Below are 23,323 nucleotides of genomic sequence, written 5' to 3' on the forward strand. Positions count from 1 at the left end.
TGCACACTTTTCTTCCAGATGTTGTTATGTAAATGTTGTCATCGCAGGTTACAGGCCATGATGGGGATGTATAATCTCTAGGCTTAGAAGGAAGTTACCCCAAAATGCCAGATGCAGGCAGTGGGGCCACTGCGAGATACAGGAAACTGGACTAGATGGGCCCTTGAGCTGGTCCGTCAGGGTTCTTCTTATGTTCTTATGTGTGTTGAAACAGGAATTTCTTTTCCCAAGTAGTAAGACTTCCTCAGAACCTCTATACAGTCTGATAATCAGATCTGAAGGTATCAATTTTAGTGGGGCTTACAACAAAAAGGAAAGGAAAGGAATTTTATTATTTAAAACATTATTTTGCCTGGTGTAAAGTGTCAGACTAATGTGTTCATTCCCAAAAGAATAATAAAATAATAATAAAAATTACAATATAAAACAAAAACAACAGTTTGATAAACGCACGCACGCACGCACGCACGCGTGCACACACACACACACACGCACACGCACGCACACACACACACAATAAACCCCCATCACCAGACTGTCAATGGGAAAAGAATCAGTGATAAAGAGAAATCACATTCACTTAAGAAAAGGAAATGGAAATGTCTGCGTTTTCATAGGATGCTAAAAAGAACACAAAGATAAAAGCAGGAAAGTATTCCATAATATCAGTACCACAAGCGAAAAATTCCTGTCTCTATAACTAATCTGCCATACGCCACACTGGAAGGAACCATAGCACAGAACCTCTCATATGAATTGAAATCCATGTCCCAGAATTACTTTCAGGAAAAGTACCCGAGAGGTCCACAGGGTGTGAAATATATGAGCCAGTACATGAACTTTGAACTGAGCATAGAAATGAGGGAGGATGTTAATTAATCATTAAAAGTAGAAAAGTAAAAATATATTCTGAATATTTGTACAATCTGTCATTATTGAACTACTGATGGGAAAAGAAGTGTCCACTGAGGCTGAAACCTCATATGTGAGTCTGTCTGTGTTCTCCAAGGGAAGAGCAGATGTGTCTTGATAGATATGTGTAGGATTTCAAGGTTAATGAAACATGAATGGCCCCTACTGTCCAGTGGAGCTGGCCCACTCAGTAAGGTAGGGTAAGAGTCAAGCATACAGATATTGGGTCTCCATCTCTCTCTCTCTCTCTCTATGTCCTCCAGGTGAACAGACTGAAAGGTGTTCTGCAGGTTGGAAAACAAGAACAATAAATACTTTTAATATGGTTGCTGCCCAACCAGAATCTAGGTCAGAGTACACCTGTGCAATTTTATCCACAAGTGTTTTACATCATGGGCCTCCTGTAGCTCTTCTGCCTCACTTTGGCAGGGGAAGGAAGTGGTCAGAAGTGTATGAATCTTCATATTACTTAGAAAAGCTCCTTGAAATTACATAGTACAGAATCAGTGCACATTGTTATTTTAAATACATTTTTAGGTGTATAGATAGATGTGTGTAAACTAAACATTACGGAAAATGCGTGTTCCTAGAACTAGCCTGTTTCCCCCCCTCTCTCAACACATTTTCCTCGGAGATATGAGACTGGCTGTCCTGGCTGCAGACAGCAAGTGCCAAGCACAACAGAAGATAACCCCGCCCCCACCCCAAATTACCCTGGAAAAGCCCTATCAAGAATTACATAGCAATCAAACACCGCATACCATAGCTGAGTCCAGCAATATGAGCCAAGGTCAAGGCACAAATAAAGATAACAAACAACACCGATAAGCAGCAGCCAAACAACAGAGCCCAAGATACCAAGTTGGGGGTCACACAACAGATAAAGTTCTACGAGGTCACCTGTTTAGTCAAGTGCGGGTCTCAATCTGAGGCAGACAAAGAGTTCATTATCAAGCAAAGATGCCAGGAAAGTCAAATGTATGCGTATCAGGAATGTGAGCTGTCGGAATAATCATAAGGACAGGTTTTTTTCCAACAAACCAGCGGCCACAAACCGCCAGTGATTATTTTCCAGTGACCAATCACAAAACAAAGCAGAAATGCAAGATACAGAGGTCTGGGCTATGAGAAAGATAGAGACTCTTCAGGGAGCACCACTTCTCAATATTAGTTAAGCTGGTTGTCTAGTATGACCCTCAGTTCCCTGTAAATGTTCTACCATCATCACTCATCCCATTGTGCCATCCGTTTCACTGCTTTCCAGTTACATAACAGATCATGGATCCAACAAAGTGTCTGTTCTGTGGAGTAGGAATTTATGAGGTAGCAAATTCAAAAGACTGTATACAAAAAGGCTGTATACAGTTTTTCACCAGAAGAAACACAGCTACGAGCTCCATCATTCCCCTAAAGCACACAATTCCCGATTATGATCCCTGCTGTTAAGAAACTGGATAGTCCTGGTAAGTCCAAACAAACAGTATAAAACCAACTATTGCTGTCTTTGTTGCTCTCTAGAGAATGCATTTAGGAAAAAAGCTTGTCTCACCAAGTGGTCTGCATAATAACATGACCGTTCTATACTGACCCTATGTTTACTCCACATGCTGGCAACTCCTGCAAAACACATAGCTAAAGGACATGTTTCTACTTGTTACAAGCCTGCAGATAAGAGAGAGACAACACTTATCTATACTTGTAGGTAGCTTTGGGCAGCCTAATCAAGATAAGTATGCACAAGTGTGTGAGAGAGAAACTTAGTATTAATATCACACAGGAATAGGGTTGCAGCCTGTGCTGGATAGGGTTATACTCCCTCTGCAAACACAGGTGCACAGTTTGGAGGTGCTCCTGGATTCATCTCTGAGCCTGGATGCCCAGGTTTTGGCAGTGGCCAGGAGTGCATCTGCACAGTTAAAACTACTGCACCAGCTGCACCCATTTCTTGAGAGGTCTGATGTGACCACAGTGGCACAGAGTTACATCTCAGCTGGATTACTGTAATGTGTTGTCTGTGGGACTGCCTTTTGGAAAGTGTTCAGAAACTCCTGTGGGTCCAAAATGCTACAGCAAGATTTTTAAGTCGGGCTGCTAACAGGGAGCATATAACTCCCCTTTTGCAACAGTTCCACTGGCTGCCAATCTGTTTCCGGGCACAATTCAAAGGGCTGGTTTTAAACTATAAAGCCTCAAATGGCTTGGGTCCAAGCTATTCAAAAGACCGCATCTCCCTCTATGAGCCTGCCCTGGCGTTGAGATAATCAAAGGAGACCTTTCTCTCAGTGCCACCCCCCCCCCTCACAGGAGCGCTTGGTGGGGACATGGGAGAGGGCCTTCCCTGTCACTGCTCCCAGAATCTGGAACTGCCTCCCACAGGAAGCCAGGCTTTTGCTGTCCTTCCGCAAGCAGGCAAAAGAAGCTTTCTCTTCAGGCAGACGTTTCCTTAGTCACTGGTACTCTGTAAGGGCTTTTCAAAGTGGATTGTTCTGCTCTGTTGTTTTTAAATGTGTTTTTAGTATTGATTTTATTTACCATTCTTAATATAATACATGTTTCATTCTTTTAAAATATTTTTATGCTTACTGTTTTTCACTTCTAAATATTGTCTTTTTATGTAAGCCGCCTAGGGTCCTTTTAAGGAGAAAGGTGGGATAGAAATGTTTTCAATTAAAAAATTAATAAATACATCCCAACAACATAAAAACACCCAGAGCAGCTTATGGCAAAACATTTTAAAACACCTAAAACAAAGGAGATGTTTCAAATAGCAGCAGCAAAATCTGAGTAAAACAAATCTATAGGAGTCTGGAAGGTGACACTAGGGGACCGGATGAATAAAAAGGTCTTCTTCACCTGGTGCTGAATGAAAAGCAGGGTGAATGTGAGGATTCTGGATGATGTCTTCATAAGGGTGGGCGTAGGTGGCCGGTTCTAAGAATTCACCAGCTCCCATTCTGGCAAGGGTATTCTGAGGAATTGTATCTGGAAAATAGTTCTATCCAGAGTTGGAATTGTTTCAAAGCTGCAGTGCTACAACATAAAAGACCCCTTTTGAAGTTCTCATGGGCTTGTTTAAAAAGATGTGGAGACCTGGAGAAGGAGTGAGGGATTTCAAAAGCTCAGTGTTTCGCTAGGTTTAGTTTTTCACGGGAGTCAGAGGATTCTGCTTAATATTTTGTAATTTTTGCTTTTTTTTTGGAAATCAACAGGGTGGAATACAGCTTAAATATTCTGCTCAACCAAAGTCTAGAGATCGAGACAGCACCCATTACATTACATTAAATATATGGTATGTAAGTCCATATGAACTTTGCAGAGGCCTGATCCAGATTAGAATCACAATACATGGGGAAAATGTAAATCTTTCCCTCCCCCACTGGGATCCTAACAGATGTTGTCCTCCCACGGACAGGGACATGTTTGTTTGTTTGTTGAAAACCAGGTCTGGTCCTAATGGTCAAATGACAGATGCTACAGGATTTGTCCAGACTGTAATGCAGGAGGGAAGGACCGAAGTTAACAATACTCTTAGTAAACACAGAGCTTCACACTACATACTTAATGCCATGCATTGTTTGACTCATGGAGTTTTCTTCTGCTATCTGTTTACACATGAATGACACCTAGAGGACAAGTATTTCTGTAGTTGAAAATGATATAACAATTGGTTCTTATGGAAACATACAGCAGGGGGAGGGGCTTTTTAAGTTAGGGACATCTGGCCAGGTGTTGCCTCAACCAGGACAACTATCAATGATACTCCTATTGATAGAAATCTGCAGTAATGCACAAAGATAATAAACAACCCTGTAATATACAGCAAGGAGTCTTGTGGCAACTAAAAATACATATATTATGACACCCCTTTTTTCCCTCTCCTCAGTTTTCCTATTCTGTTTAATATCTTTCTCATGTAAAATTGTTTTATGTGTATATCTATTGTATGATTTTAATGTTGTTAGCCACCTAGAGTGGTCCTGACACGACCAGATAGGCGGGATATAAATAAAATAAATAAAATAATAAAATAAATATTAGTTTTTCAGTTGCCACAAGACTCCTTGCTCTCTCTCTCTCTCTCCTTCTCTCTCTCTCTCTCTCTCTCTCTCTCTCTCTGTGTGTGTGTGTGTGTGTGTGTGTGTGTGTGTTTCAAATGTGTACGGCCCATAGCCCACTTCTTCAGATCCACAGTATGAGGCTACCCTCTGTGCATACGAAGAATTTAACTAGAATTCCACAGAAGCCTATGTCAATTCAGTGAGCTGGGTACCTGGCTTGCAGAGCCAGAGTCTGGGAGTTCAATTCCTCCCTCTGCCTTCCAAGAGAAGAGCCAGTCTGTGTTGCCTTTGGGCAAGCTGAATAGTCTCATGTTTTACCCAGAAGAAGGGAATAGGAACCCCCTTCTGAGTACTGTACACCAAAGAAACCTTGGAAAGGACTGTCAAAAGTCAGAATGGTCTTGATGCCATATAATTATTACGGTGCCATCAGATTTGTTTCTGCTCCAACAGTCCAACATAGCTAAGCCACTGGACATTCCCATAATACACAGAGAAGAAAACTTTGGCTTCTAAGTGCTTGGTCTGCCAGCCGCACAGTCGGTAACCCTTGGACTGAATGAGTCCAGTGGGAGTTGTAAGCTAAGGCATCTCAAGGGCCATGCTTTAATATGAATCTTATGTCCACTTAGTGCTTCTTACAATCAATCATGGGTGAAAAAGAACAGTGTGTCTTTCATGGGAATTTGTTGATGCTATTTCAGTAGACTTTGGACTACACTCTTACTTCTCAAGAATTGGAGAGAAATGTATTGTGGTACCCACTGTGCTTTCTTTTCTGTCTTGGAAGTTTGCTTCCAGCAGTTCTCTAGTTGTAGAAGCCTTGTGGCCATCAGTGAATCACTTTGCAAGAGCTGAATGTCAAAGTTGAAATAGAGTTTAGCAACACACAAATGTTGCCAAGTGACAGCTCACACTCATAGTAGAGATGTCTGTGCAGGTTGGGTGTATGAAAGAAAACCGAGAAGAAGACATGGTGGTGTGATACGTGATGGGTTTGTATTTGCAAATCACATTCTTGTGACTCCAAATACATTATTCTTTTCACTAAGATAGGATTTTGAATGGATGTCTCTTGAGCACGTTAAGTATTCAGGAGGAGATGTAACATTGGAGACTGTGCCATGCCCTGTCTCCATTGGTGGAGTGTGTCTGTGGTTTGCAGCTGAGAAACACTGGCTGCATTCACACAACTCTCTTTGCAGTGGAATGCTTAGTTCAGTTTCAAGATCACCCTAGACTTTGGTGGGTTTCCTTCATTTCAAAAAGTTAAATTGTTATCTTGGTGGCAGGATCCCAGGCATTCAGTGTGGTACAGAATTAGGTACGCAGAGGCCACAATTCAATATACAGTAGATTTATCTGGGAGCAACTTGATTTTCACTCTACTCAGTGGGAATTATTTCTGAATAGATATATAGAGTAAATAGATATGTAGGGGGATGCAATAATACACTTATTTAAATGAGATTAATAATAATAATAATAATAATAATAATAATAATAATAATAATAATAATAATAATAATAATAATAATAATAATAATAATAATAATAATAATAATAATAATAGTAATAGTAATAGTAATAGTAATAGTAATAGTAATAGTAATAGTAATAGTAATAATTGCATGCCTCGGGTCGATTCCATCTTATGCTGGCCCTTTTCAAGGTTTCTTTGATAGTGACTACTCTGAAATGGCTTTCTATTCCCTTCTCTGGGAGCACCATGGGGCTGTGCAGCTTGCCCAGGGCTTTACAGGCTGACTCTTCTCCCTGGAGACACACTCGGGAATTGAATTCTCTCAACTTCTGACTGTGCAGCCAGATACCTAAACCATCATGAGATGATCAGACATGCCAGAGTCTACATAGGATCAGGAGTGTGTGTGTATCATGTGTGTGCATGTTTACATTATATGCTGTCTCACTCATAAATATTGTATCTTCAGTTTCTTGTATCAACTTGCAAGAGTATATTCTTAAAGAAAGTATTGCAAGGATTAATAACACCTATGCAGAACAAGAGTAGCGAAGACCAAAAGGGAGAAACACACAATGTATGAAATGTTTTCCTAGCTAGGAAGGAGAAAATGTTCTTTTTCTTTTGGATGTTCAACCCTTATGAGTCATTTATGTAAATTTACATGACTTGGCTTTGCCCATTCCATGATGGATGGAAATTTAAGGTGAAAAAATGTCTTATCTAGCCAAAAGGTGTCATTTATATCATAATAACTGCAATTGCTTAACTTTTCAAAGGAGAGAATGGCGTAGCTCCTCCTAACTCAGTGGACATATAAATATTAGAATATTCAGTAACCTGTTATTTTACATTTTCAGACTGCTACTCCTAAAAGCAGCACGCACACACCCCACTCTACACACAGTTCACTATGTCTGGTGGGAACTGCAGGTCAAAAACATCTGGTGGGCCACAACTGCCCACTCCACTTTTGAAGAAATGATCAGAATGCAATATTGCGAATAGTGGGACTGCCTGCTGTTTCTTAGCACGGAAAATGGCATCAGGTTATCATAAGATGTGATAAAATTCAAGTGTTAGGATGTATAGAGGTTAAGTCCAGATGCTTGCAGAAGTTTCCATGGTAACCAGTACAAGATGAACTTGCCATAAGTAACTTGAAACAGGAAATGGGACATTACTCTGAGCAACTGAGTTTGGTGGTGGAGGTTTTAAGAAAGGATGGCATTTGGTAAAAGTACGGTTGGGTAAGAAGCAATGTTGTTCTTTGTAGTATTCAATATTTGGAGACCATTACCAGTTTGAGTTTCCGAACTTCAGATACATTTGATTCTTGTTTTCAGGACAAGTGACTGCTATGACAGAGCAACAGGGCTAATCTGAAAAATGACACAAGCCTCTGTAAAGGGAAACAGTGTTAGAATCCTGCCCTTTCCTTGACTGCACATCGGAACTGGCTTGCCTATGCTTTTCCTAAGCTTACACTGCCAAAGCAGAGGGAGGTACGACAATTAGAAAGCAAGACAACATTTCAAACTCTGGTGCTGCCTTGCAAGTGATTTACAGGACATGAGAGAGATTCAGATCTGTCATGATGCAGGCAATGTGAGGCGAGGATGAAAATAAAGATAGACTTGGATCCTGAACAACAAAAAAAGAGAGAGAGAATGTCCTTATCCCATTCCATCTCACTCTAAATTTCGGTAGAGCTCATAGTTGTCAAGTCTTGTTTACATTAAGGTTTTGCCAATGTCTCCTTAAGTTTTGAAGGTCAATACATCTATATCTATAGTATCTATTTTTCCCCCTCAGGGGAGTTTCCTCAAGATAGCTTAACAGTGGACATTTTAAAAACTCCTCCCTCCCTCCCTCCCTCCCTCCCTCTCTCTCTCTCTCTCTCTCTCTCTCTCTCTCTCTCGTGCTTGGGTTAACAGGGTTTCCATTTACTAGCTGGTTTAATAATTAATGTGTGGTTAATATTTGCATAGAGACCTCCCTGTTTTTCCAGATACATTTATCAGTACCTTTAATAATGAAAGACTGCCTGGTTCAGGAGGCTTGAAATCTTTTGCCTTTCAAGGACTTTTTCCTTTCTGAAGTTTAAAGCAGTCACATTTTTCAACAGGAAGGAATGGAAATCCCCTAATTTTCCCAGGCACCGTGTTTTTTTTTCTGCATGTCTAAAATTCTCCACTACTTGTGGCTTTTTTAAAAAATAAGACTCCAGAGCACTTGAAATATCATCATTTCTGTATTGTATTTATATGCAATTGTTTCTGACAGATTTGTGTTTACACAACGGGCTGAGCGTGCTCCCTTTCTTCCAGGGTCTTTTAAACAGGGATAATTTGGAATAACTCTGTCTGATTTGGATCATTATTGCTCTTTGAATTCAATAGTGCCGCCATTGGTGCCTCTAATTGTTTTTTTTTTCCTTCAGGTTTCTGGGCAGTGATCCGGGCTTAATTAATGTATTGACTGAAACTCATGCCAAGTCTCCATATCAAGTTACTCAGTAGTTTTAGACAAATGCTGTGAGGCACATAAGATGAGCAGATGCTTCAGAGATTGTTCTTCTCTTACGTAAAAGCCTAGCCAAGGTGGACCTGTGCTGGCTGGGAATGATGGGAATTGGAATCCATCACATTGCGAAGGACCAGATAGAGCAGTGGTTCTTAACGTGGGCGATAATGCCCCCCAGTGGGCGATTTCATTTTTTGGGGGGGGCGGTAGAACGAAAAGGGGCGGCGTGGGGGCGCTTGAGCAGAAGGGGGCCGTAGGGGGGCGCTGGAGCAAGCCAAACCTGTGAAGATGGCTGCAGCCTTTTTACAGTGTGCATGAATACATATTTTCATCCAATTTTAATTTAGTTTCAGACTTTTTATCTTGAAATTTTTAGTTCCTGCATTTGTTTTTATGCCCTTTTTATATTTCTTTTTGCGTCTTAAAATTCACTTGCAACTAAATCATTAAATGTTACTTTTTGGGGGGCATTTCATTTTCTTGGAATTTTATTTTGTTTTCAGGGGTCATTGGATTTAACTGTCTTAAATAAATAAATAAATAAATAAATAAATAAATAAATAAATAAATAAATAAATAAATAAATAAATAAATAAATAAAGAAAGAAAGAAAGAAAGAAAGAAAGAAAGAAAGAAAGAAAGAAAGAAAGAAAGAAAGAAATCGTCACCGCGGGGAGGGGGGCGATGATAACTTCCTCAATGGCTCAAGGGGGCGTTTCTTGCAAAAAGGTTAAGAACCACTGAGATAGAGGACAGCTGTCACAGGGTTATAGTGTAAGTAAATGCATTGTTAGTGATGAAAAGAATTATTAGACAAGTTCAAGTAGAGTAGAACCAGGTAAATGAGATGAAGATTTCCAGGATCAGTACCAGAAACCACTTTCCAGAAACCAATGGTGTCATAAAGACAATAGAACATGGTTCTGCACCATAGAGTCCTTTGAGATGGCACAGCAGAGTAGCTATTTGCCTTTCTGAAAGAACAGTGGGGAAATAGTGATTTTGACACTGTGGCTAGTGTGAGATTTTCCTGTGGGCCCACAGATTATGTTTGCTGAATATTACCTTTAAAATGATTGGAGTCATTTTAGAGAGGCCAGGTTGAAAGAGGGGGAGAGAGAGGGAGAGGGAGAGAGAAAGAGATTTCTAATTTCATGTCCTGTTACATTTGCAAATTGTTTTTGCACTACAGTATCAGGATTTTTTTAACACTGTGAATGCTTTGAATGTGGTTGGATTCTATTGGTTAAACCTCCCAGATTAGTGCTTCTAGTGAGCATGCTGAAGCTCTACCAACTCAGGCCTCCAGGAGTGCTCACTATTCTTCTTCAGTTGCTGCCACCAATCTTATCCAATATTCAAAAAGACAAGTGTTGTTTCAAAACAAAAATTTGTTTATTGGTTTAACAAAATAAAGTAAGTAAATTACAAAATGTTAATCAAGGTCTCTCACTCACTGACACACACAGACTCTTCCCTCACTGACTGTTTGGCTCACAGGCCCATAGACACACTCATCACTAACTCTCTCAAAATCTCTCTCTAATCTGCCTCTTTACATCATACACCCCCTTATATATTCCAGCTCCTCCCCCTTCTGCACCACCTTCCACCCCCTCATTGGCTGATGTTCCACTGCCCAGCTGTAATGGACAGGTGAGGGCAGGGCTGAATGCTACAGTGCTTTTGCACTAATAGCACAGTACAACCAACCAACCAACCAACCAACCAACCAACCAATCAGTCTGGTAAGTGTAATATGATCGATAAGATTCACATTCTCCAATACCTTTTGGACTATTCACTACTTCTCAGCTAAACCTATATCACATGGTGGTAGTAGTGGTGGCAGAACCACATATAGCATCCTGAGCTCCTTAGAGAAAGGGTGGATGTAAAATGGGGCAAAGTAGATAATTTTGATTCTAATTAAAATTGCGTCAAAGATCTGAAGATGGGTCTCTCTCTCTCTTTCTCTTTCTCTCTCTCTCTCTCTCTCTCTCTCTCACACACACACACACACACACAGAGAGAGAGAGAGAGAGAGAGAGAGAGAGAGAGAGAGAGAGAGAGAGAGAGAGAGAGATGAAACAAAGAAGCCTTCATTGACTGGACAAGGTTGAGTCACACCATCTCCAGAATCTATAACAACATGTGCACGCACACATGTACACACACATGTGCATTTTTTCCTCAAAAGACATGCTTTATTCTTTCACAATGAATAAATGGATTTTTTTTCTAGCTTGTGAGCATTTCCAGAAAGAGTATTTGTGAAGCAGCAAACTTGGAAGAACAGGAGAGACTTAACAGGTAGGCAATGAACTGCCTGCAGCAACAGCAGCTTGTGGTCCACATTCATGGAGGCATTCCCTCAAAACCATTTTTGTGGTGAACTGCTCCCTGTTCTCGTCATGGCATGCCCCTGCTTCCAGGCTTGAACCAAAGCATCTGGCAGTAAGATCTAGTTACTTCCCTCTCTGTGCCACATGGGCATCTTATTCTGGAGAAAATGGCCAGCCTGTTCTGTCTCCATAGCGCTGCCCCAATAGTAACACAGGAAAAATTCTAGTTTACCAGTCCAACAAGTTAGTCATCTGGGGTGTCAAAAGGAGAAGAAATAGGAAAAAGTGAATCCAATAATCCATATATCAGCAAAAATACAAGAAAAGGAAAACTATTTGGATCTACCTGGCTATTTATCTGTTCATTACCTCTCCTTGGGACAGGCTACTTATTACATGTATTGGGGTTCACATATCAGAACCTGGTTGTGTTGGTGCATTAGATGAAGTTTGTCCCTTGAGCTGGTCATCCTCCAGGGCACCAGGGCTGTACATGCTCATCCCAAGACTTTGAAGACCCACCCCCTTTGTCCATTTTCTTTACAATTTGGTAGAATGTGAAAAGCTACCAGCTCCCTCTAGTGTTCAGTATTTTTTTTAAAAAAAGGTGTGGAGGGCCAGAGGGTTCAGGAGGACCCACTAAAAATAAGGAAATATTTCCCCATAGAGATGACAAGGTGATTTTTAGTTCAGTAACAGTATTAAAAAATAAAGTTGGAGTGTGTGGGTTTTTTGTTTGTGGTTTTTTTTTTTTTTTTTGGTGATTTGGAGTCCTGGGTGTCTCACGAAGCTGGTGGGCTTCATGTTGTTAAGTTGTCTTCTTTTTATAAAGCCTGCACATATTCTTCAGAGGAAGTTTCAGAAGGAACAGGAGCAGAATATAAGAATGCTCCACAGTTCAGCATAGCAGCCCTTCTTTGGAGCTCTGCCTCTCTCTGCATCCCAACAGACAAGAAAAAAGACAGATGGGGTCCCAAACCTTTTGGTAATTTGGAATACGAGAATAGTTTATTTCTTCTTATTTCCTGCTCTGGAAGAACCATCATAACGTTCATCTATGTCACCTGAATGTTCTTGCCAATATACAGAGCTGTTGTTTTAAATCACTAACCACACATTATTTCCTTTCAATGCCAATGGAGAAAGTGGCTTTTTCTCTGGTGAGGTGGCTCTTTCCTGTATCCCGTGTGCTGCCTGAGCAGAGACTGAATCAGCATGCCACCATGTGACCACAAAAAGATCCTGATTTCAGCAGCTGAGTCACAGAAATAACTGGAATAGTTTTTGAGAGCAGGCTTAATTCCCAGAACCCCTTCAGGCATATCCCAGCAGGCACATGCTTTACCTCCAGAATGAATTTACAGCCTGACAGTGTTGGAATCAAATGGATATATCTGATAAGTTTTAATGATGATCTGCCAGCTTACCTGCTGTAACAGTATTAATGCATACAAGTTTATTGTTGTCTCTTTCTTTTTTCCAGGAAGATTGAAGAGCAAGCTGGAGGCTGGCCGAGTGCCAGGATTGAGCAGCGCAGATCAACTGTAACATGAGGTAAGGATTTAAACAAGAGATCTTGTCCTCATCAGATTAACTGTACCGGAAGTGTTAGTACCTCTGCTTAAGGTTCCGATGTCTCACATCACACTGTTATTTTTCCTAGCAGGAATTCAGACTGAGCAGCAATGTATCATTCAATACATTTCTCAAACCAAAGTCTCCTATTGCTTTTTCTCTGGGCTGCAAGAAACTGTCCCAATCTCGTTCTATGTGCTACAGAACTGTTGAAAACACAGACAGCCCTGCGAAGGGAACAAAGTGGTAACCCTGTACCACTAATCCAACAATGCTAGAAGAAAGTGCAAGACACAGAGTTGTTCATAGTCCCTATTCAGTCAGCCATGGATGAGGAACCTTCAGCCCATAGAGGGCTTTCTGTTGCACAGCCCTGCATCGTCCAACTGAGCAATCAGTTACAGTACATACTAGGTCAAATTACAGAGAGAAAGCAAAGGAGGAAAATCACTTACACAATTGTCCTTAACTCAGGCTGCAACTACACCAGGGGAAAAATGCAAGTCGTCTACTGTGAATTCACACCCCGGAAGTCAGGGTTCCTTGGGTGAATTTGCTTTAGCCAACACGCAGGAGTCAGTAAAGAGAGGAATTTGGCAATGAGGTGTTGCTTGAAGCTTGTTAAGGCAGCTCTGCTGTAGCCATCCAGATTTGCAGGATGCACAGCTACAGTAAAACTTCCTTAACAAGTTACAAACAAGGTCTGGCTGCCAATTTCCTTCTCTCTAGCTCCTGTCTGAACAGCTAAAGCAAATGGACTTCCATCAATTGGTCTTATAAACAAGGGCTAATTGCCAATATCCTCTTCTTCCTGCTCCCTCCCTCCCCCCCTCCTGGTCTCCTACATTTCCCAGTATATTAGGGCACAAAGGAGAGACAAAGGATGCTTGGTTGAGGGGAACTGGCACCCCGTGAGTGCACCTTTGCTTTCCACCTTGAACTAGGAAGCTGGGAGATCCACTTTCTGGTCACCCGTTCAGCCATAAGCTGCATGGGCTTGTGAGACCACATTGCTTGAACTGATGTGTATGTACTCAATTGAAGAAAAAGTAGAGAAAAAAGTACAGATTGGGGGATTAAAAAGCTGAGCTGATTTGCGTTGACATTTATTTTATGCTGTCAATGGAAACTAATATAAATCTGTCCATCCCAACTCCAGAGCATTTGTCAGTGTGATCTCCCTCGCCATACAGTTTTCCTTCACAGGATTTTGGCTCAGGTGTTCTGTGCTCCAGCTTCCACAAACCCCTTACCATGGGCTATTCTGGTTGGGGCCTCTAGGAGATGAAGGACAAAACTTCCAGATGACCAAAAGTTCTCCACCTCAGTGTTACATTTATAACATTCATTTTATGGACTGATCAAGCAGTAGAAGAGTGGGGACACAATGTGGATGAGGACATTTTTGAATGGACCTGGGTGAAGTATCAACTTCGAAATTATTAAAACTTCTCATTTCTTCATGTGCTGACTAAATGTGTGAAAGGAGCCATTCAAACCTGTCATGCACCAAACACTACACTTTCTGCTGCTTTCTAGACCTTCTCCACCTGATTAGCCTTAGTCACTGTTCATATTGAGGAGTCCTATTTGCACATTGTTGGCTCCCTCTTAAGATATCAAACACATTGCTCACTTCAAGTGACTCATTGTAAGGGATGCAGCTACCTGCCCAAAAATCACTGCCCAAAATTTGGCAAAATGAAAGTCAGGGGGAGGTAGTGATTAGGCTTGGTCTCCACTGAGCCATAAACAAATGACTTGGATAAGTCCTTTGCTCTTAGCTGGGCCTACGTGACAGGGTTGTTGTTGAGGATGCTACAGAGAGGAAAGTTGCACCTTGGAATTACTGACTAAATGGTGAGATATAAGCATAACAAATAAATATCCATAGGGAAATGTCTTAGAGCATGCCAGGCCACTAATCTATAGAATTCAGTATTATATACAAGAGACTAACAGGATTGGCTTCCATGTTTTAAATGAGAATCATTCTCAGGATTACTTGATGTTGATGTTTGTATATAAGACCTTCTGCATGAATACATTTGCTCTGTCAGTAATCTTGGTACCTTCATGGGACTTGAGAAGCAATCTCAGGCCTCCTTTTCTCTACTGCATTTATTAGCCTTGGTTCTGTGCCTAAATCCCATTTGAATCTGCAGGGTTGAAACATACCTAACTCCCTACGCTGCTCCCTATGCTCTCTAAGTGGATGTGCCCATGGAAACGAACATTAAAATATAATCATTAGTCTTCAAGGTGCCACCTGTCTTTTTGTCTTTTTGTTTTGTTTTGTTTCTTTGGATTTTGCCTGATATGCTGGATTGCAGTGTTTGTTTTTCTCGTTGACCTTAAGGCTAACACATAGGGAAAAAAAATGAATAAATACATTTCTGGGAATAGGAATCAAAATGCTTCAATCCCTCCCTGTACAGGCTTTCTCCTGGGAACCGGTTGCATGCACACTGACACATGGGTGTGGTAAACTTGCTTTCTGCAACAGATGTCAGCAGAGCAGAAGCCAAAGAGTAGTAGATGGCTTTTCAGAGACTGCCTGTGAGCAGTTGGTCAACCTGCTGTCAGGAATTACTCAGCTCTATGGGTGGTGATAGAACAGTGAACATGACAGGATTGATTGGAGTTTTAATGAAGAGACAAATGGGATTCAAGATGTAGCACTCACTGAAATATGGGGTGTCGCTGGAACAGAGAGAAACTGTGCCAATCCTGGAGCAAGGAAAGATATCTTCCATCTCGTTCAAGGGACATCTGAATAGTTTTTAAAAAATTATGAGGGGAAAAAACAGAGTGTGTGGAGAGGATGTAAAATGCCCAGGGCCTTTTATTGAGGCCACAGTGAGCAATTGGTAAGCTTCTAGATCTTGTCACTTCCAGCAGGCCCATTCTAGCCCAACCAATATCAAAAGCGTGTGGAAATTGCAGGCCAGGAGCAAGACGTAGGCCCCAGTGAAATATGGCATGGCTCAACATTTAAGCCTTAACTTCCCCCAGTTTTCTAAGGAAAAACATGCCAAGTGAAATTCTTGAAGGAAAAGCACTCTGTAAATACCAACTATGTGGAAACAGTACAGTATTTCTCCTATAAATTCCCAAAGAAGACTAAAAGAGAACTCAGTTACTGTTCAGTTGCCATGCCTGATATGTTCTGTAACAGGTGTGGGAAATTGTGGCCCTTCACATGTTGTTGGACTCCAATTTCCAAAAGCCATAGCCAATGGTGAGGGCATAGTGTGAATTGCTGTCAAAAAGCACTTGCAGGGCCACAGTTGCCCACCCCAACTGGTTTATGATGTGTGTGAAGTATGGGCTCAACACCAGAGATGGGCATGAACCAAACTACGAACTAGGAAAAAAAACCCCACAAATTGGGCTGGTTCATGGTTCAGTCCAACCCCCCTTCCTGGCATGAACCCTCCCCAAAAAAACAAACCATGAACTGGTTAATTTTTCTGGGTGTTTGTGACAGTTCATGGTGCATGGGTGGCCAGGAACCATCGTGAACCACCAGTTTTCTGGTTTGTAGCCACCTCTACTCAGCACTCATTGATGAAGAATACAGAAAAAGTTAAAGATAATGGCCAAATCCTCTCGCCTGGACACATTAGCATAACCCAAGTGGTGTAACGGTTGAAGGCGAGTTGCCTTAAATTACAAAATCGGCATATCTGTTGCACACTGAGTTGTGTGGTTCAGTGTGCAACTGATAATTTCTACAGTGATTTACCTCCAAACATTACATCATTTAGGATTTCTGCCAATCTGTCTGTTACTCTGTACCAGATTAAGAATTGTGCCTTCAGACGTGCTTTTGGTGAAGAGATGGAAGAGCTGTTCCCAGGCTGTGGAATTCCCTTCCAAAGAAGACTAGCCTGGCCCTTTTCCTGTTGTCCTTCTGTAACTTCTCTACTCATGTGGTATTTCAACAGCTGATTGGGTGCTCAAGGCAATGATTTTAATAGGTACTGTAGGTGCTGTTGTTTAAATATATATTATTACTATTCCTGGTGTACTTTTAAAAATTGCATTTAATGTTATTACTTTCTACTATTATCACTTATAGAATTGTGTTTTAACATTGCTTGCTGGTTGTTTTTTCTATTTATTTGTACCTATTTTAAAGAACTTATTGTGATCTCCTTGCGTTCTAGTTCTGGAAGAGAATCGGGATGCAAATCAAATAAGCAAATACAATAAGAGCACATGGGTGTTGCCACTGACTTAAGGTATCAACAGGGTGGTGGCGGCTAAGATCACAATGTGTGGATGTCCTTCCTGCCTGATGCATCAGAACCTAAGGGACTGGGAGGCCTCTCAAGAGGAAAAAAAATGCATTGAGACAATGCACTGAGGGGAAAAATAATAATATTTATTTATTTGCCAATGATGGCAGCCGTGTGCTACTAATAGAAAGAAATAATGTGACATCTGTTTGCATTCATGGGGAAAATGAAAAAGGAGGTGCGAGATGTACCACTCCTATTAGATGTTTCTAACATTTCATTTTGTCAAATGGTCTGCTGTATCAGTTGTCCATGATTTTTTCACTCTTCAGATCTGAAAAGCACCATACATTCATGTCATGTAAAAATATGTAAGCCACTCTTTTCCTTCTTCATGTTTTGCATCAGCTCTTGCCTTCCATCTTCAGTTTTATCGAATACATTCTTAAGATGCAATCTTCGTGTCCCTGGGTGGCTAAGGACCCATAGGATAGTGATGGGGGTGGAAAGGAGATCCCATCTCTTCAGTGAGAATTATCTCATAGAGACCCTCCCTTGACTGCTAATGGAAAGCTCCAATATTCCACTGGCGACAGCTCCAGAGGCAGTAAAGGCAAAAAAAGTCAAATATGGCAGAGGTACAGTAGATAAAGGGTGGTTTGGGACCTGCTATGTGCAAAGTCATCTCAGTCCCTGAGTACACCCCAGAACAGGGAGAAACTATACCAGTCCTCAAGCAGGGGAAGTTATGGCCCATTCCATGAGAAAGATATTTAAATGTTTAAAAAAAAACTGTGAAAGAGAAAACAAGGAAGTATAAAGAGCCCAGGACCTTTTATTGAGGCCATAGTGGACAACTTGTAAACTTCTGGAGGTTGTCAGATGGCTATTCCCAACAGGTCTAGTGAGGACAGACCGGAGTTGAAGACCACCAACATTTGCGAAGTTGCAACTTCCCTCCACATGGTTTAGTCCTTTCAGGGGACGAACATCTGTTAGGAACATACCTTCCACCTACCCAAGTGCTGTTTAAAAGGACTGATTCTCTTCCCCTTACATGTGATATAGGTTTGATCTAAAAACAATTATGAACATCCGTGTTGAGACCGACTTCTCAAATCAGGTTGTTCCCAGATTTTGTGTTGTGTTTAAATAGAGCCTTAGCATGGAACTAGGCATATTATTTTTGAGCGATATACTGCAAACAAAATCAAGGAAACTCATAATTTCATGTGGTGACATGCAATGTGTCTTTAGTCTTGTTCCGAAAAGCATATTATTTATTATTGCTCTTGCATAAGCAAAGTACCAGGGAACATCCTGTTCTCTTAACCAATATGACATGGAACTGGTTCTCGTGAGATACAAATCTCTGCAAAAAAAAAGAAGGGCAGAAACTTCCAGGTTCTCCAACACATGTTAAGTTATGAGTGCAACAAGAAACAGAATTCATACTCTACTCTGCAGCTACCTGAATAATGGGGATGACTTGTGTTGCAGTTGGAGACAAAAGGATTTTTTTAAAAGAGTGCTAAACAATAATTAAGACTGTTCATAGTAAAACAAAGAGTGTGGCTTATATACTGTGTCACAGTGCTTAAAGCTCTCTCTGGGCGGTTTACAATTTGCAGGCTACACATTGCCTCGTCCATCCCCTGCCAGTGAGTTGAGTAATCAGTTTACTGAGCCCAGAAGGATGGAAGGCTAAGTCAACCTCAAGCCAGCTACCTGAGCTGGGGATTGAACTCAGATCATAAGCGGAGTTCTCACTGCAGTACTGCAGTTTACCCACTGCACCACAAGGTAGTAGACAAATGTATCATATTATCAAAGACAGTATATTTTGTACCCCCTAGTTTCCCTAATTCTTTTTTGTACCTTTAGCAAAATGGCAAGAAAAATACAACTAGTATGATAGTAAACTCTTTTTTTAAAAAAACCAATAACCTTAAACCTTAATATTGAAGAAAAGGAATGTAAGGAGAATGTTTTGGGAGAAAACTATGTTGTTTTCATCCAGGTCACCCCTGATATCTGGCGAAGGAGAAGACTTTGTCCTCTGCTGCTGCCCATCTGGTTCTGTTTGCCAAAATTAAACTCACAATTAGGGGTAAAGTAACAGGATACAACTGTGTGCGGTTTCCATGGACACTTGGTTATTTACTTTCTTTTTTGGATCAATACGACAATATTAAAGACCTGCCAATTTGCCATCCAAGCAAGTAGCAGATGCCTCATTTGACATAATAAACTGTTCTGTGTGAGTGTTCATTTTCAACATGGCATGATGACAGGCATGGCCTATAATCCCACTGAAGGTACACAGAAGTTGGAAAACTGCGGCTCCTTCTTTCTTCTGAGAGCTATTTTTATTGGTTGCGTTTCTTTGTCATTGCAACTGATTTTTTGGTTGCTGCAACACATTTTTAATAAAAGTTGATGGTGGGAGGGGGCTTCTTTAGCAACAGAAGGTGAACAATTTGTCCTGTGTGTCTTTATTTGTATGTCTGGATATATATTGTCTTTTCCTGAAACAGGCAACGTTCAGAGGTGAAGTGTGTACATTCTTAGCTCAAAGTGGTAGGGGGACAATTGTGACCCAGTATGGAAAAAGGGAAGCCAGATGCACAGTCAGGGATGTTACAATGTGCAAGTCAAGTCCTACCAGTCAGTACATCAGTTCTAGAGCCAAGACCAAAACATTCTAGAGTCAGCTAACCACCAGACCAGAACAGTAACAGGACAAGCAAAACCACATAAAGCTTTGTAAGCAGCCCAAAGTTATACATAGCAGAGAGGTCTGCAGGAATCAGGTGTACAGGTTTGGACTAAAAAGTGCTGAAGCAAACTTAAATTAGTATTCTCAGCATTGGGCTCTTCTAAATGAAAATCTAGAAACTACTGCCGTATGAGATTGCGGCTAAAGTTCAGTTCAGATGTAAGCCATTCACATTTAGGTCACCCTGTTAGGATGATCTTAATGTTAAGGAGCACCTTTGCTTTTGAGGAGGTCACTGTTCTTGGTAAGACCTTCCTTGGAGCCAAGCACTCTTCTAATGGAGAGATTTTAGGGCTCCAGAATGTGCACCCAAATCAGGGTCTGCACACACAGCTCCTAGAACAGACAGCTAGAAATGGACACTTATCACATCTTGGTGCAGTTTGGTGGATTATGCCTGTAGGTGTTCCGCGGGTGATCTGGATTCTGCACCCTAACTTCTCCACTGGTGCCCATTCAGAGGAGGAGGTCAGTCAGGGAAGTTGGCGGTAGTCCTTCTGATGGGGTGCCCGAAGGAGGAGGCAGGGTGTGGAATCTGGATCACTCATGCAACACCTGCAGGCCTGATCTGCCGAACTGCGGTGAACCACAGTAAGTGCCCGTCTCTATTCCTGATAGCTGTGGATAAGAGCATGGGGACCCATAATAGGATGGTGGCAATCCATACAGTAAGGGAATCCACACTTCATGATAGTGAGGAAAATCATCAGCACAGCATATCTGTTTTGGGTGACATCCCTGCTGTAAACACAATGTGTGTTGTGTTTACAGTCGTACAAGCTCCAGTCATTAGCTTAGGAAAAGGGGTGTCAATGACAAAAAAGGGGTGACAATGCTTGCTTTGGGTTCAGGCCCTCTTCGGGATACAATAAGGCTTTGTGACTTTGCAGAATCCAACACTCACCAATGGAGTGATGCAGTACATGGTAATTAATTTTTAATTTTTTGCTTCTCACAGCCAGGGAATATTAGTTGTGCATGCTGTTCCAGGTCTTTGAATTACAAAATTACTGGAGGTGTAGGATGATTCAGCCTGTTAAGTTGACAGAGGCCAGTACAAAATGCATTGCCCACAGAGCTGGCTTCCAATTGTGTGTGTCACATTTCCAGGAGTGGTGTTGGGAAGCAACTTAATTTACCTTAGGACATTTTCTACGGAACACATGGATTGCTGCAGTCTGGATATAGCTGCCTTGTGGAAAGTATGCAACTGTCTTGCTTTAAAAAGTGTGTGCTTCCAGATGTTTCTTGGCATTTTTGCTCATGTGTAGATACACAAAGGAAATTATACTGTATGAACAAGTGAATTATCTAGGCTCTTTCAACCATCACAAATATTTGCAGAATAGCAAATAGGGGACCTTCAGATTCAATGTGCTTAGAGACTTAATGAAAGGTAAAAGATTGAATAGTAAAGCATAGAATCCACTGAGCTTATTTTACTATCCCAGAAGCAAAGATATGGTTCTCCCCTCCCTAATGACCTGGTAACATATACTTAAGGTGCTCAGTGAAGATCACAGTATGAATTTGACAGAACCCTATAGAAATATGCAGTGATAACATACCAAGAAAAGACCAGACATTTAATCTCCGCCTAACTGGAAGGAACAATGTGGCTAGAAGAAAAACATATTCCTCATATTTTCTTTTGCCACCTCTTTGATCGTGTTTTCCTGTTGTGAATTTGGCGTTGAAAACTGTCACAATTTCAGATCAAGAAAATAAGTGAGAAAAATATAGTATGAACAATGATAATGAGCTACATTATACAAGTATTGATAACTATGAGACAAAAAAATTAATGCATCAAAATGCATCAGAAATTACAAAGGTAATTCACACCCTGTACCTCCTAAATTCTATGCCTATACTTTTGTTTTAAATGGCCCTTTGAAAACAGGAATGGGTTTGATAGCTAAGCTTTAGAATGTTAGTATCATCATCATATATTACTATTTTGGTCCTTTCAATTAAAATGGATACAAGTAAGTTGATTGTGCCATTTATGAATATTTATTGGGCAAAAACTCTCTTGGGGCCAGTGCGCCTTGTCAGCCTCCTCACCAGCACAGCCAGGGTTCCCTGTTAAGAACTCCATGGGCTTCAGCTCAGCTTTCTGACTTGATTCAGTTTTTATTAGAATTACAGCAGCCATTCCTCTGCTTTCCCCACAGTACTATAAGCTGGCCGGATCCTGAAGCAACTCACCCGTCTTCTGGCTGCCTGCTACCTGTGTGCTGGGGCCAGACACCTCACTTGGGGTGTGCACCTGCACCCCCTCACAGGACCTTAAGTGACAACCAGAAATTCTGTAAAGACAATTAAGCCAAGAGTGAAACAGTTGTTTAGGGCAAAGGTCCCCAACTCCCAGGCTGTGGACCGGTCCCAGTCCGTGGCCTTGGAAGGACTGGGTTGCCGGAACAGATGAGGGGTGAGCAGGAGGTGAGCGGCCAGCGAAGCTCCGCCTCCTGTCAGTGTGCCTGTAGTAGGTTCTAAGCCACTGCGGATCTAAGAGGAGGCAGAGCTTTGCTCCCCGCTCCCCTCCTGCTGCTGCTAGATCAGCTTTGCCAGTGGCATTAAGACCTAATAGGAGCCTGCACTCCTATTAGGTTCTAAGCCACTGCAGATCTAACAGGAGGTGGAGCTTCAATTGCAGCTCACCACCTGCTCCTGCTCGCCCACCGCTCATCTGTCCCGGCACAATACATGTAATGAGCTTGATTCAAAGCTATCCCCCAACAACCTACTGCATGACAATTCCCACCGCCCCCTCGGTCTTTGGGAGAATGGTCTTCAATTAAACCGTTCCCCGGTGTCAAAATGGCCCCCAGTGGTTTAGGGGACAGTATCATTGCTTAATGCAAGAAACTGGAAGTTTCTTTATACATCTCTCAAGTTGTGCTTAACTCTGGTATGATAACTGGTGACAGCATGCTTCGTGGAAAAGTGCATTCTATCCCAAATCAAACAGAAGGCAGGAGGTCTTTAAAGCTCCCATACTGCGATCCCTGAAGGAGGTTAAAAAGCAATCGTTCACTATGGCCAACTGAGGCTTCCCCCTGCCCTTTTTCAAGATCCTATGGAGAGTGCAAACATTGGAAGAAACTAGATAGGGGAGATTTATCTCTGTCCTGTCCATATGAGCTGGATCCAAGCTAACGTGGGGTCACACACATTACTTTTTGAGTAAGGGTGTAAGTACACTGGAAAAAATGCGGGAAACACTACAGGTTCAGAGTAGATGGATTCACTTTTTTTTCCGGTTGGCCATGTGACACCAAGAGAAATGCGAATCAGCCTGGTGTTTGCACCCCGAAATCCACAGTTTCTCCCCTTCATTGCTGGTTTTTTTGAAGAAGAAAAAACGGATCCATTTACATCAGTTCAGGGACATGGTT

The 23,323-nt window shown here is 41.5% G+C and overlaps 1 long non-coding RNA gene across 1 annotated transcript; it reads left to right on the forward strand.

Moving 5' to 3' along the window:
* The first annotated feature begins 11,946 nt into the window (after window positions 1-11,946).
* Window positions 11,947-21,914, forward strand: LOC144589065 (uncharacterized). Its single transcript, XR_013544950.1, has 2 exons — window positions 11,947-12,878; window positions 17,072-21,914. It is a non-coding gene; the product is annotated as an uncharacterized LOC144589065 (long non-coding RNA).
* The last annotated feature ends 1,409 nt before the right edge of the window (window positions 21,915-23,323 follow it).

Source organism: Pogona vitticeps, chromosome 4 (genome assembly GCF_051106095.1).
Source record: "Pogona vitticeps strain Pit_001003342236 chromosome 4, PviZW2.1, whole genome shotgun sequence".
NCBI lineage: Eukaryota > Metazoa > Chordata > Lepidosauria > Squamata > Agamidae > Pogona > Pogona vitticeps.